Source organism: Oryzias melastigma, unplaced genomic scaffold, assembly GCF_002922805.2.
Source record: "Oryzias melastigma strain HK-1 unplaced genomic scaffold, ASM292280v2 sc00640, whole genome shotgun sequence".
NCBI lineage: Eukaryota > Metazoa > Chordata > Actinopteri > Beloniformes > Adrianichthyidae > Oryzias > Oryzias melastigma.
In genome coordinates this window covers 1672-15814 of record NW_023417229.1, presented here as the reverse complement: position 1 = coordinate 15814, position 14143 = coordinate 1672, and positions in this window count along the sequence as shown.

Genomic DNA, 14143 nt, shown 5'->3' with positions numbered 1-14143 from the left:
CCTGCTGAGGGGTTGAGGACCTTCTACGGCCCTGTCCACCTCTCCCAGAATAACCACCAGTCTCCTGAAATCTCCTCCATGTTCTGGATATTGTGCTGGGAGACACATTAAACCTTCTGTAGGGTTAAGCAATCGCCTCATAATGCCAGCAGAGATAATTATCAAGCCAAAATCAGCACGAGTGGAAAACCAGCCAAAAAAGATCAAGAGGGAGAAACTTGAAATGACCTCCACATGTAACACCAGTCCTGTTTGGAGGGTTTTCTAATTGTTGCCACTGAAGTGCACCTGTTGTTAATTCCATGAACACCAATACAGCTGAAATTGATTAATGAGGCCCTCAGCTGCTAAACCAACCAGAAAATTATCAGACAGGTTTAATTCAATTCATGCCAGGCCCAATAAAAAAAATGTGTTCCTTTAATTTTTGTGTGCAATGTACTTTCATACTCTGTTCATATTGTGATGCACTACTTCTCACACATGCCCCATAGCGCAAAGCCCCCCAGCCGCTAGTGATGGGATAATGATACCTCAAGGAGTGTATTGACACATTACACAAACTATGTTGACACTGTATTAACACTGTGTTGGTCACTCAATAGGGACATCTGCTGTTGATAAAAAATCACTGCAGGTAAATAAAATGAAAAGCTGTAAAAAATTGCATGCTGTTAACCCAACATTAGCCTTGAAATAATAATATAATAATATGTAAAATACAGCAAATGTATCTGTAATAGAATTGAGAATTATAATATTTATGTTATGTATGGATATTTGTTAACCAAAGTGTTCAATCATATGAAATAACACACTGAAAATGGATTAATTCATACATTTTTATTGAGGAATAAAAGTTTTTGAAGTGTCTTTGCTCCTAGCCGATTTCTCCTCTTAGACACCAGTTACTTCGAAAATACACGTTCACAGGGAACTGATGAAGATGGCGTGCACAGATATTTGAGAGCTAGTAGATATACTATAGGTGTGGATATGTTTTCTGGTTGTTCTTCCTGCATTGTAATGGGTCTTGCATTCTGGGTGTGTTTCCTTCAGCCAAGTAGCGTTGTACTTCAACAATGGAATCCGCTGTAGAATTGCTGTTCATCCTATTCTCTTGAACTTCCACGTTGAGAGGTCTCCAGAGATTGTGCTCTAGCAGATATTTTTGAAAAAGAATGATGTCATGTGATACTACAATAAACCACGTAAATATACATATAAATGCACAAAAGAATGTGTTTTCATACCTGAACTGGGTTCTGATCCATGTGAAGAGCTTGGTTCTTCCGCTGGGTCAGGCTCATGGCTCCTCATTTCAGCAGCACACTCAGACTTCAGTCTCTTAACAGCTTCTGTTCCTTTTAATGGACTACAGAAGCCGACTGTTTTAAACCTGGGGTCCAAGAGTGTTGCCAGTGTCATCACACTGAGTGATTCCATGTTGCAGATGGACTCAGTCTCTTTTTCAGATGTTCTGCCAGTTCTTGAGAAGCCGGTTTTGTTAGTGTTGAGGCTTGATGTTGAAGCTCAATGTAGATCATTCTCATCAAATGTATAACCTTTGACCCTGAGACTCTTTTGTCCTTAGATATTTCTCTTGTGGCTTGTTCAAACGGAGAGAGCATCCTGAGCATCTCTTCAATTCGATCAAATCTTCAGGAGTCAATGGAGTAATATCATTTTTCAGTGAGGCCAAAGACACCCAGACTGCCTCCTTCTGCTCTGTTATTCTCTCCAGCATGTGGTAGGTGCTGTTCCATCGTGTTGGCACCTCGTTTATTAACTTATGCAATGGTGTTCCCAGCTGTTGCTGTATTTGTGCAAGCTTTTCCTTGGCCGTGGTGCTTGATCGAAAGTATGTCACAATTTGCTGTGTTTTGTTGCGTATAACTGTTAGTGTTATAATGGCATAACATGACTTTTTTACAAGTAAATTGATAGAATGGGCAATACAAATAGTTTGCCGTATTTGCAGTATGCGAGCACATGAAATCATGTTAGCTGCTGCATCAGTGACAAGACACCTGACCTTGCTCCATAAGTCTCCTTTTAACCATGGCCAAGTTATCTGCAGTGTGTTTCTGTGGAAAATGCTGCACTCCCAAGACTGATGTATGCAAGTCATGGCTGTCTTGATCCACATTGTGGCAAGTAACAGCAAGATATACTTCCATATTAATCGAGGTCGACATGTCAGTTGTTAAAGTAACAGCAATGGCACTCTGGAGGTCCTTTTTTGTTTTCTCCTTGTCCTCCTCATGTTTCTGGTCCACCAAGTCCTTGACGGTCTGTAAATAACCATACAAATATTGTAATACCTTATGAATACATGTCTGTCTGTCTGTCTTTCTATTGAGAGCACTCATTAATTAATTCAACCATACATTTATTACACATACATTCCTGCTTGGTAAAACATATGAGGGAGCAACAAGCTGCATGAGCGCCCTGAATCCCTCATTTTCTACAAGGGTGAGTGGCTGACAGTCTTTGATGATCATGTTGACCATAGCCTCATCCAACACCTGCTTGTTAGGAACTGGAAGCCAAAAAGAAATATTTTGTTTAAAGCTTGTTAAAGGAATGTAATTTTACAAATAATATTGCAGAGTTACACAAAGCCTTTTGTGTGTAATAAAGTATTTTTGAAAATTCAAAGTTTGTGAGAATGTCATCATACCTGGGGTACTCGCAGCAGGAGTGTCTGCCGACTCTTCACTGCCATGCGAGCTCTATAATGCCTCAGCATTGATGACGTGCTCTTATTGATGTAAAACAATTCAGTTAAGCACCTACAATAAAACAAAAAGTGAATTTATCTGAAAACAAATCAGACCTCTTAGTAGAAAAGATGTGAGACACTGAATTAAGAACTAACAGTAAACAATGGCCAAAGGAGGAAAAGATTTACCTTATTCGGTGTCAAAATATCAAACTTATTCCAGACTTGGGAAAATTATTCAAAACTTGGGAAAATTTCTCAGAACGGTCCATGAGTAGAAGCAATGCAAAAACTACAAAAGGCTCAATAAACAGTTTACTCTCCATGCAACAAACCCACAACATGTTGATGCAGTTCGGTTCCTTATAAACACAAGTTGGCGCTGGCACATCCAACCGATACACTTCCTGTATTGGTCATGTGATTTTTTGTTAAAGCGATACATGCACCGATACGGGGTTTCACACTTGTGCACTTGGTAAAGTGCTGGCGCACCAGTGCTGCTCGTCCCATCACTACCAGCCTCTGCACTCTCACAATGATTGCAGAGACTGTTTACAGCAGCTTGAAGTGAGAGCTAAAGAAAGTTAGTAAAAGAGCGCGGTTCCCGGGCCGGGAAGAGGTTAGAAAGGAAAATCCGCCACGAAGCTCTGTCGTCATCCCTGACTGTTGTCAGATTGCTCAAACATGGAATGAAAACGTAACAGTGCAGGGAGAGAAACAAATCTTAGGTTTGCTTGAATTTGTGTTAAAGGGGCCCTACCATGAGCATTCTATTTTTTTTTGAGGTTTTAACTACATTTTACTGTTTATTCCTCACTATCAAGAACCCCAAAGTGGAATTTTGATCCGTTCATGCATTTAAGAGTAATCCTTTAAAAACCTGCACTGTCTGCACAAACCCCTCCGATACCTACGAAAACGAGCGGGTGAAAACTGCTGATGTAAGATCAGTTTTGTTCAATGAAATGTTTCAGTGTAAAAAGTTATCGTTTGGAAACTTTCAATTCAATTCAATTCAATTTTATTTATATAGCCCAAAATCACAAAGAGATTTGCCTCTTTGGGCTTCAAAATATAAACAATTGTTAAAAACTAAACAGACTAAATAAACTGGTTATCCCTGCCCTTAGACCCTCCCTCCCCGTAAGGAAAAACTCCTAAAAAAACCTGAGTCAGGAAAAAAGAAGAAACCTTAGGGATTCCCACATGAAGGAGAGATCCTATCCCAGGACGGACAGGAGATACCAGAACTATCAAAGAAAGGTTAGCTTCTACAACTACGTATCTAAGAGTTCATTCAGATGGAGCTGAGGGACAAGTGATGATGAAGTCCATAGTCAAGATGAAGCAGAAGTGCAGTCCACGTGCAGGAGGACAGACGACCCAGCCGGAATCACTCTCACTCAGAGATGCGGGATGGTGTCGGGGGCGTGGTCCACGGGCAAGAGTGGGAGCGTGGGCGATCCACCGGGGATCTGAAATCTCTCCCGCTCCCCAGAGGAGAGTGGGAAAGAAGAACAACATGTGAATGGAACTGCACCAACAAAAGCATGGAGAACTAAATACAATAAATAATAAAGAATAGAAGAGAGGAGAAGTAGATGAGAATAGAGAACAGAACCCCAGAGCGGATCTGAATAATAACCATGATAGAAAACCTAAATTTATATTTAAAAGCATAAATATTAATTTATTAATCTAGCCTCACAAGGACCACAAGAGATGGAATATTCTCTGATTACAAGCTAGCCTGGCAGAACGCCTGTCCAAAGAGGAATGTTTTAAGGCTAGTTTTAGCGTTGTAGCTCCGTGTTACGTCCCCGGCGAAAACAGTCCGGTTGCAGTCCAGTATGTTTGAGCAGCCAATGTCCGGGATCTCAGTGAGTATGCAGCGGCGGTGTCCTTCTCCTGCTTAATGTCCAGGGGCTGCTCACCTGGATTCTTTCGGTCACTAGCTTGCTGGAATACGGCGGGTAAACTCGGCATAGGAGTAGAATGGCAGCAATCCCCCCCGACCAGACCGCGGCTATCCATTCCAACGCTTCCCCAGTGAGGAGGGAACACAGGAAAGACACTTTGGATTCCTCAGTCGGGTACAGATGAGCTTGCTGATGGAGGAAGAGCTGGCACTGCATCAGGAATCCATTGCATTGTTCAGATTTTCCTGTGAACTTGTCCGGCATTGAAAGATGTGGAGCAGGCTTTGAGGCGATAGCGGCTGAGGGAACCTCGGGAACCGGATGCATGGCTTGCTGCGGCGCTGGAGATGTTGTAGGTATTGCTGAATTGGCTAACAAATGCTCCATGATAGCGTCAGTAGCTAGCGTCAGCTGCTAAAGTTGTCTTCCATGTTCCAGTAGCATGGGAGCAAAAGCTGCTGGATTGGAGGGCAAAGGAACACCTGCTGCTGGATCTGAGTCCGGCGAAGTATTCTGTGACAAAGACACGGAGGCATTTGAATCCATGTGCAGGTACATTTTAATAAACATCCAAAAACAGACAGGGGCAAAAACAGAAACGTGGTCAAAGGCCGGGAAGAGGTCAAAGACGAGGAGCTAAACAGGGAGGCGAGTAAAACAGAAAACACGAGTAGGCAAAAGAGAAATCAGAACCGCTCAAAAATTGCTAGGAAGAACTAGGCAATACTTCGCGGAGAATGAGGTACAAACTGAACATATAAATATGGTGAGGCTGATGAAGGTAATTGAGTACAGCTGGTGAAAGAAGCAACAGAGGAGATCAGTATTCTGGAGAGGTATCCCTCTGGTGGTTGGGAAGGGAACTGGAAGTTGGAGTCCTGACAAATATTAATAAAACAATATTAATAATTCTTATTTGAAGTTGTTGCACCAGCACACACACACAAGAAGACTTTTGGAGTCACTGAGATTATTTTTGTTTATTTTTTTCCTCCTCACAAAAGACTATATGTACCAGTGCAACAACATTTTTTTAGGCGCACCAATGAAAAATCCAGTCACATTTGCGACCAAATTGGTCACATTCTAAAACCCTGAGTTTATCAATGTATCATTAAATGTTGTCTAAACTTCTGATCAAATATGCAATAAAAATATCTATAAAATCTTTCAAATTATAATAAAAGTTCCACATGTAACAAAATAAATAAAAGAGTAAATGTTTACCATCTTTATTGTTGGAAGAGAGATGAATGCACATTCCATAAAGTCATACAGTTCTCAGTGATTCTTTTGGGTAAGCTTTATCCTTCAAAACATGAAGACGATGTGCTCATGGTTTGTGATGTCTCAGCAGCAAATATCTAGACTAATGCTGATGAGGAGGCTTTATGTCAATAAAAACAGGATTTTCCAAAATGAGGAAAAGACATAGACATCATCTGACAAACACAATGCAGTCTGCGGTTTAAAAGTCCAATCATCATCATTTGTACAGATGACCAAATGAAGTGAAACTAGTCTTTATGCTGCGTTGGGGATTTATTTTTATGCTGACATTGAAATACTGGATCTCAAACAAGGAAGATCATGTTTGTTCAATCACAGACTTAACTTAACTACATGTCTATTATAAATTCCAAATATGAAACATTTATTTTGATGTCCAGTAACTTTAAAGAATAGAATGTCTCACTGTTGTTTTTACTCCTTCATTAGCTGAAGTATGTAAAGGTATCTCAGACTCCGAGCTCACCTTCTGTAGGCTTTATGATCGACAGATTATGATCACGGTGGATTCTGGGAGCAATGTTCCGGTATTTTGTGCGTCTGCTACAGTTTTAGTGTTATCAAAATGCTATATTTTGGAATTTGTTCCGCTGCTGTGCTGTAAACTGTTCTAAACCTCTTTTTGGGAGTCCTTTGGTTTTATCTGGTAAGTGCTAAAAAAATAACTTTTTATTTTACTAGAAATAAACCACTAATATATATTATGATTATTTATTAAATTCCAGTATTTTCTTTATTTCTTCCCGTCCATGTTTTTTTTAATAATACAATTATATTCAATGTTGAAAACACTGATATTTGTATTTATTGTTATTTTATTTTATGAATGTTATAATATATAAGAACAGGATCAGGATCTGCTACAGTTACCTACAGAATCTCTTCATGTAAAGTGACAGGGGAGTCAGATTTTTAAAGTCATACAGAAGACTTTCAGTCAATAGGCAGATACAATAATTTAAACATTTAATTTGTAAAAAGTTTTACATGTTAAATTTTTAGCTCAATGCATTGTGATTTACTTTAACATGTTTATCCTGTATGTTCCTCTATGCTTCTTGTGGTGGTGAGTGGCTGTTCAGTTCGTACTAAAAATGTACCACAGAAAAATACGTTTTTATTGTTGTCTAAAGTCACTTGCACCGCCTTACATATTATGTGTAAAACAGCAAGGACTTACTTGCAAAGATTTATTAAGTAAATAGTCTACCGCTGTTCTGGAGGATTGAGCTAACGCAGTTAGCCAATAGCAATGATATGGTACTGCAGACGAGCTGCAGAATCTGTGGGTGTAAACTGAACAAATCGGGGGGAAAAAGCAAGTCAACTTGGTCCCACCTCTTTGGTCCATATGTGGAACGTCCACGTGAGGCAGAGGTAACTCTAGCCAACATGGCTGGTTACTAGAGCACTGAAGATGTTTACCAAATTGAAAACACTCAGTTAAAAAAACAACATTGAAAAAATAAATAAATAAATAAAAAGGAAAGGAAAAAAGACACATTAAGGATCAGGATAGTACAATCTTGCAGAGGACTACAAATGGACTACAAATGTTTTATTCTGTTTTCTTCTCTTCTGTTTTGCGCGAACAGCAGTTTACTCCCCAAGATTAGAGGATACAGCGCCACTTATTAATGGCAATTATGGTTGCAGCAGCCCGTGACAACTCTGAGTAAAACATGCTCACTTTTCATCTTTTCCTGCTTCAAACAAATGAAAAATAAAAACAATCAAATGGATAGAACATAGACTTAATATGTAATTAGACAAATCATCTCTGATGTCAACCATTTATATGTTGGAAATAGCTACCACTATAAATGTTGAAGAAATGTATTTCATTTTAACTTAAAAAAGATGGCATTTCTCATACAATTCCATCAGTCCCACGTGTTAATAAATCAGGTATCTTTTACTTATACAGATTAGAGCTTTTATTCTATTCAATCCAGCCTCATACTGAAACGTGCAGGTACGTTCGTCTATGTGGATAAATTCTACAAAATCTGAAACTGTATCATGCCGTTATTTATTCATTCATTTTTAATGGTATACTTTAGCTCACAGGACTGACAAGTTTCCTGCGGCCAGGAAAAGTATAATGGGTGAAATTCCTTCCGTTTTTAGTGAGAATTTACTTTATTATTACTATATTATATAGGAAAACACCTTCAAAAAGTCCATCAGTTCTAGAAGAACCAGAATACAAGTTAAAGTTACAATTACGGTCAAAGAAAATAGAAAAATATTAAGAACACCCAACATGCAAGTCTTTAAACAGAAAGGTGTAGCAGTCGAAAAGGACAGGCTGTTTGTCCTGTAAAACAAATAAATCACAATGTATTAAAATTAGGGATGTCCCGATCAGGCTTTTTTGGGCCCGATCCGATTCCAAGTCATTTGATTTTGTGTATCTGCTGATACCGAGTCCCGATCCGATACTTTTATAAAACATTTAAAACATGAATAAACTTAAGAAACAGTTTTGTGTTGTCCCTTATTTATATTTTAATAACCTTCTTTTATCATTAAAAACTTAAATAAAACACTTCTGCGAAGTATCTTTAATAAAAAAAGAAAAATACAGCAAATATAAACTAGGAAAAAAATACGAATTTCTTGTTGTGATAATAAGTGATAATTAGTCATGTGATAAAGTTTAGTGACTTTAGCTTTAACATTTTTAGAGCTATTGAACATTTTTGACCAAATGTTATTCCTGTCCTCATTTAAAATTCTTAAGAATAAATGATGACTTTGTTTTAGCATAACATTTGACGAGTGTTCATGAATAGCTGATATCATTATTAGCTTTAATTTATTAGTTTTATTTATTTATTTTTAAGATTATATGCTTTCCCCCCTTCTTTAACAAACCACTCACTTTTCTTCCTCTTCTTTTCCATCCACTCCAACAAGAAATGTATACAAAAATAATATAAACAAAGTTTAGCCTCAAATACAAAAGGTATTTATACAAATATACACCATATGTGTGTAATTCATAACCTCTTATTATCTCTTGTGCTATCACGTTTACATTAAAGGGGCCATATGATGAAAAAAAAACTTTTTGAGCTTTTAAGTGTATTATACTGGTCATTTCTCACCATACCCAACCTCAAAGCGGTATTTTGATCCGTGCATGCATTTCCGTAATCCTCTAATTCCTGCATTTTCAACAGCAGTCCCTCCCATACCCATGAAAACGAGCGGGTCTTCACAATCTCTTGGAGGATTCCAAGATGCAGCTGCTGTTTGTTGCTCCCCCCATCTAATTAACTCAAAGACCTAAAACTTATTTCTAAGAGTCGAAAAAGAACAGGGAAGGAAAAGAAAGAGTTACAAAGCTGTTTTTACTCGGCTTGTGGCTCTAAATATGCCGAAAAAAGTTCACAATTTCAAAAGCTTGCCTAGTCCACACTCGGAGGACGTCGATGCAGTTTCAAGTGACTTAACGATGGCGTCTCTCGAGTCCACGTTGCAAAAATTCTTCACTGAAGCTGACAACCGCTCTAAGGATCGATTTGAACGTCTGGAGAATCAACTTGATTCAATTAAAACAATACTTGATAAACATTCAAAAGACCTGGAGCATCAACGAAAAGTCACTTCATCTCTTCAGTTGCAGCTAAAACAAGTTGAAACCTCCACCACCAACAACAACTCACGCCTAAAAAAACTGGAGGAGAAAATAACTCTGATGGAAGACCATAGCAGAAGAAATAATCTCCGCATAATGAACTTGAAAGAAGGTCTGGAAAAGGATAATGTGCTGTCATACCTGAACAGCTGTCTTCCCAAATGGTTCCCTGACCTGGCGTCCAACATCCCTGAGCTGTCGAGAGCGCATCGTGTGGGACCTCCTCGCAGGAACTCGTCCGATCCTCCGCGCACTGTCATCCTGAACTGTCTGCGGTTCTTGGATCGGGACAGGATCCTACGTGCGGCCCGCAAAGCACCGCTGTTGGAAGACGGCCTGACGCTTCGCTTCACCGCCGACTACAGCGACACCACTGCCAGACGCAGACGCCTCTGCTATCCGGTGATGAATCGAGCTCGGACTCTGCATGGGACTTCAGGCATTCCTCATGTATCCTGCTGTCATTAAACTGACACTGGGAAAAGACCAAATTCTCCTTGATGATCCAACTGAGGCAGATAAGTACTTGGACTCTCATGACCCAAACTTTTCCTCTTAGGCTTAATATTTTCAGTATTTTTTGTCTTCTCGCTATCTGTTGTTTTCTTCCGTGTATAACACGTGACTGCTATCGGAATGCCTCACGTCGTGTGTGACGTCATTGATTAAGTTCTATTTTTTCTTTTTTTTTTCTTTTTCTCTCTTGTATTGGTCTGATTTGTTTTTCCCACCATTAATCATTATTCTGATGGAAACTTATATTTACTCCTATTTCATTAGGCTACATTTTTTTTTTTGTACATAATTAGTTTAATGGTGTTACTATTAGGGGAGTGAGCAAAAACAGTATTTTTTTTTTCTCTTCTATGTTCTGTGGTTGTTTGAAAACAATTTTTTCTATTTTTGTTTTTAAGTATGAATATGTGTGCGTGTATGAATGTGTGTCTATAAGTCAGTTGCTCTCATATTTGCTGTACCCCAATCATTATCCACATTTCTTTCCACCTTAAGTTATGGGCAAAGGTCTTCATGCAATTCATGTGAATATACGTAGCTTACTACCCAAAATTGACAATCTTAGAGCGTGGCTTACTTATAATAAACCAAATATTGTCACAATATCGGAAACCTGGCTTTCTGATGGCATCACTGACTCTTCTATTCATCTTGAAAATTTTTCTTTGTATAGGGCTGACAGAGGTTCCAGGGGTGGGGGAGTTGCCACGTATATTTTGTCAAATATTAGATCTAGGTTAATTATACCTAAAGTGAAACCAGTATTGTTTGAAGGAATTTTCATTGAAGTTATCTTACATACTAATAAGAAAATCACAATTGGCAACATTTATCGTCCTCCATCTTCTCCAAAACTTGATTCAGTCAGAAATATTATATCTACTATTTCATCTTTGGGAGATTCTAAGGAACTTATTTTGTTAGGTGATTTTAATTTAGATTGGACAAATCCTTCGGATTCATCTGAGTGTAACTTATTTAGTGGATTAAATTTGACTCAAATTATTAAGGAACCAACCAGAGTGACTTCTACTTGTCAATCTCTTCTTGATTGGATTTTAGTTTCTCATCCAAATAGAATAGCCTCCTCTGGAGTTCTTTCTGACAGCCTCAGCGATCATTATATCATTTATTGTAAATGGAAAATAGCTTCAGTTTAAATGTGTAAATAAATAAATAAAATAAATGTAACAACGTGAGACTACCCTTTTCAGGAAGAGTCTGCTCTTCCTTAGTCTAACAACACCCAATTTCCCCACGGAGCTAGCAGAGATCAGCAAGAAACTTTCATTTAGATGCAGAATACTGTGTATCTTCCAATTGCATCATGTCTTCAATAAATTCAAATGTTATACTTTAGATACATGTAGCAGGCTAACTGGAAACGCTAGGTTCTAGTTAATGCACAAGTAAAGAGCTACAGTTCGTCTTAGAGGAAGTGCACACTGAGGGTAAACAAAGACTGAGATGCAGATGGTGGATGCATATATACTGTATTTACAAGTTGAATTATAACAGAAACAAAACATAATCAGTTCATTGTAGTGTCTTTATTGCCCAAATATTATTAGATCTGGCTCCAAGTGGATAAGCTCAAGTAAAGTTAATTGATTATGTCCACCAATCGATTATACAGAGGTGTAGACGTGTATACCAGGGCCAACAAAAACTTACTTACTTTTATAATGAAAGAGGGCATTCAAGAAGAACACATATCAATTAAAGTCCCACTATTTGTCACACACCTAGGTGTGTGAAATTTGTTGTTCGCATTTGACCCATCCCCTGGGGGAGCAGTGAGCTGCAGACACAGCTTGGGAACCATTTGGTGGTTTAACCCCCCAGTCCAACTCCTTAGTGCTGAGTGTAAAGCAGGGAGGCACTGGGTCCCATTTATAGAGTCTTTGGTATGATTCAGCCGGGATTTGAACCTACAACGTTCCAGTCTCAGGGCCGACACTTCTACAAGGCCACTGAGCTGGTCTAATGCTTTAATTCAAGAATAAACAAAACAAAGTAAACAAAAACCATAGTTCAAAAATTGAGTACTCTAAATCAAACATTATTAACAAATTCAGTGAATATAACCCAGTAAAAAGATGAATCAATCAGAAAAGACACGTCAGCATTTTAAAACCATTGTGCAAACAAAACACTATACGACCCGTTTAACCAGACAAGCCCAACTAACGCCAGCATCAGCTGACTATTGGGATATATAAATGAGTGTTTAGCAAAGATAACAACCTGGTAGGAACAAAACACTCACCAATTCCCCGCCATAATTCTCATATCGCTAAGCTCAGCCGCTCCTGGCAAATGCAACGACACTTCGTCTGACTTCTGTCAACAACATTAACTGCGCATGCCCCCTTATAGACCAAGTGTCTTGGACCAAGTCTCATGATACTCCCGTGTAGTCTCATGATAACTACACTAAATCCTGTGTGTTATGTCTCACGAGCTCTCACAGACACAGAAAAAAGATTAAATCAGTCTTTGCAAGACATGGGATTCCCAAAGAGATAGTGAGCGACCATGTTCCATTTGCCAGCTACGAGATGAAATCATTCGCAAATCCATGGGAAATAAAGCTCACTTATTCCAGTCCCGGTTTTCCCTCTTCAAACGGAATGGCAGAGCGACCCATTAAGACAGTCAAACATGCACTTAAGAAAGCAATCCAGACTGGCACCGGTCTACATCTAGTACTGTTATCACTGAGAAACACCCCAGTTACTGGATTAAACTTGTCCCCCGCACAAATGTTGATGGAAAGAGTCCTACGTAGCACACTGCCATGTACTAGCCATGTGTTGAAACAGTCAACTCTGAGAAACATCCTAGACAAAGTGCGAGAGATGCAAACAAAACAAAAGTTACACTTTGACCAGCATGCAAGACCACTACCAGTTGACACTGTGAATATGCAAACACAATGCAGTTGGAAGCCAGCTGTAATCGTTCATCAAAGAGAGGAACCACGCTCCTACACCGTGCGAACATCAGGTGATACTCTCAGGCGGAACAGGAGACATCTTAGAAAAATACACCCAAGTCTGTTCAAGGACATAGCCCTGAACTTGGACCCAGATGGATTGTCTTCTCAAAATCCTGGATCAGTAGAGCCACCAGCATGTGATTCCCCGCAGGAATCCTTTTCTGAAAATATGGATAACACTGCATTCTACCACACACGCAGTGGTCGGGGAGTAAGACGTCCTGCCAGATACAGAGACTAACTAATATGACAGTTTATGTTTACACTGTCATTGTGTTTGTTTATTAGCTTCTAAAAGAAAAAAGCAGTTTATTTTGACATATTTTAAGAAATGTGTTACGTGTTGGTATGTTTATATTCAGATTATTGCAGTAAGATGTACATTATTCCCATGTAAATTTATTTGCAATCTGAATGTGCCCTGCTATGATGCTACATGCATAAAGATGTATAATGTTCATTTATGTTGAAGGTACATTTACGTTTAATTAACTGTTCAAAGTATAATAACCAACATGTCTCGGAAAAGGAGGATGTGGTGTATTGTAATACCACCGCCAGGCAATAGAGGGCAATGTTGCTATGTAAGTTGTTATAGAGTTGGACATTAAAAAGTGGTGATTGGCCCTATACCGAACGAACCGAGTCCCTATCGTCTGTCCTTATAGAGTTCACCAGACAGCAACACACGTTAACCCAACACAGAGCAATTCAGCAACACATAAAGCTACAACAATGGCGAGGCTTACAAAGGACATCCATGTATATGCATCCAGGACAGACGGAAAATAATTAAAAAAAAATTAATGAAGAAAAAATTAAACAAATTTGTGCCAGGTTGTCTGTGGCTGGAAGCAGCTGAGTCATAAGCAAGCTACCAAGGTCAAGTTCAGTATTTCACCGAAGACCCTTTAGTGAATCGGTCAGACTGCGAAGAATGAAACACTCAATAGAATACACTTTGAGAACAAAGCAGAGAACAGAAGGTTCACATGGTCATTTTTTTCATTAGAAGACATCTTTATTTTATTTTTTTTTGA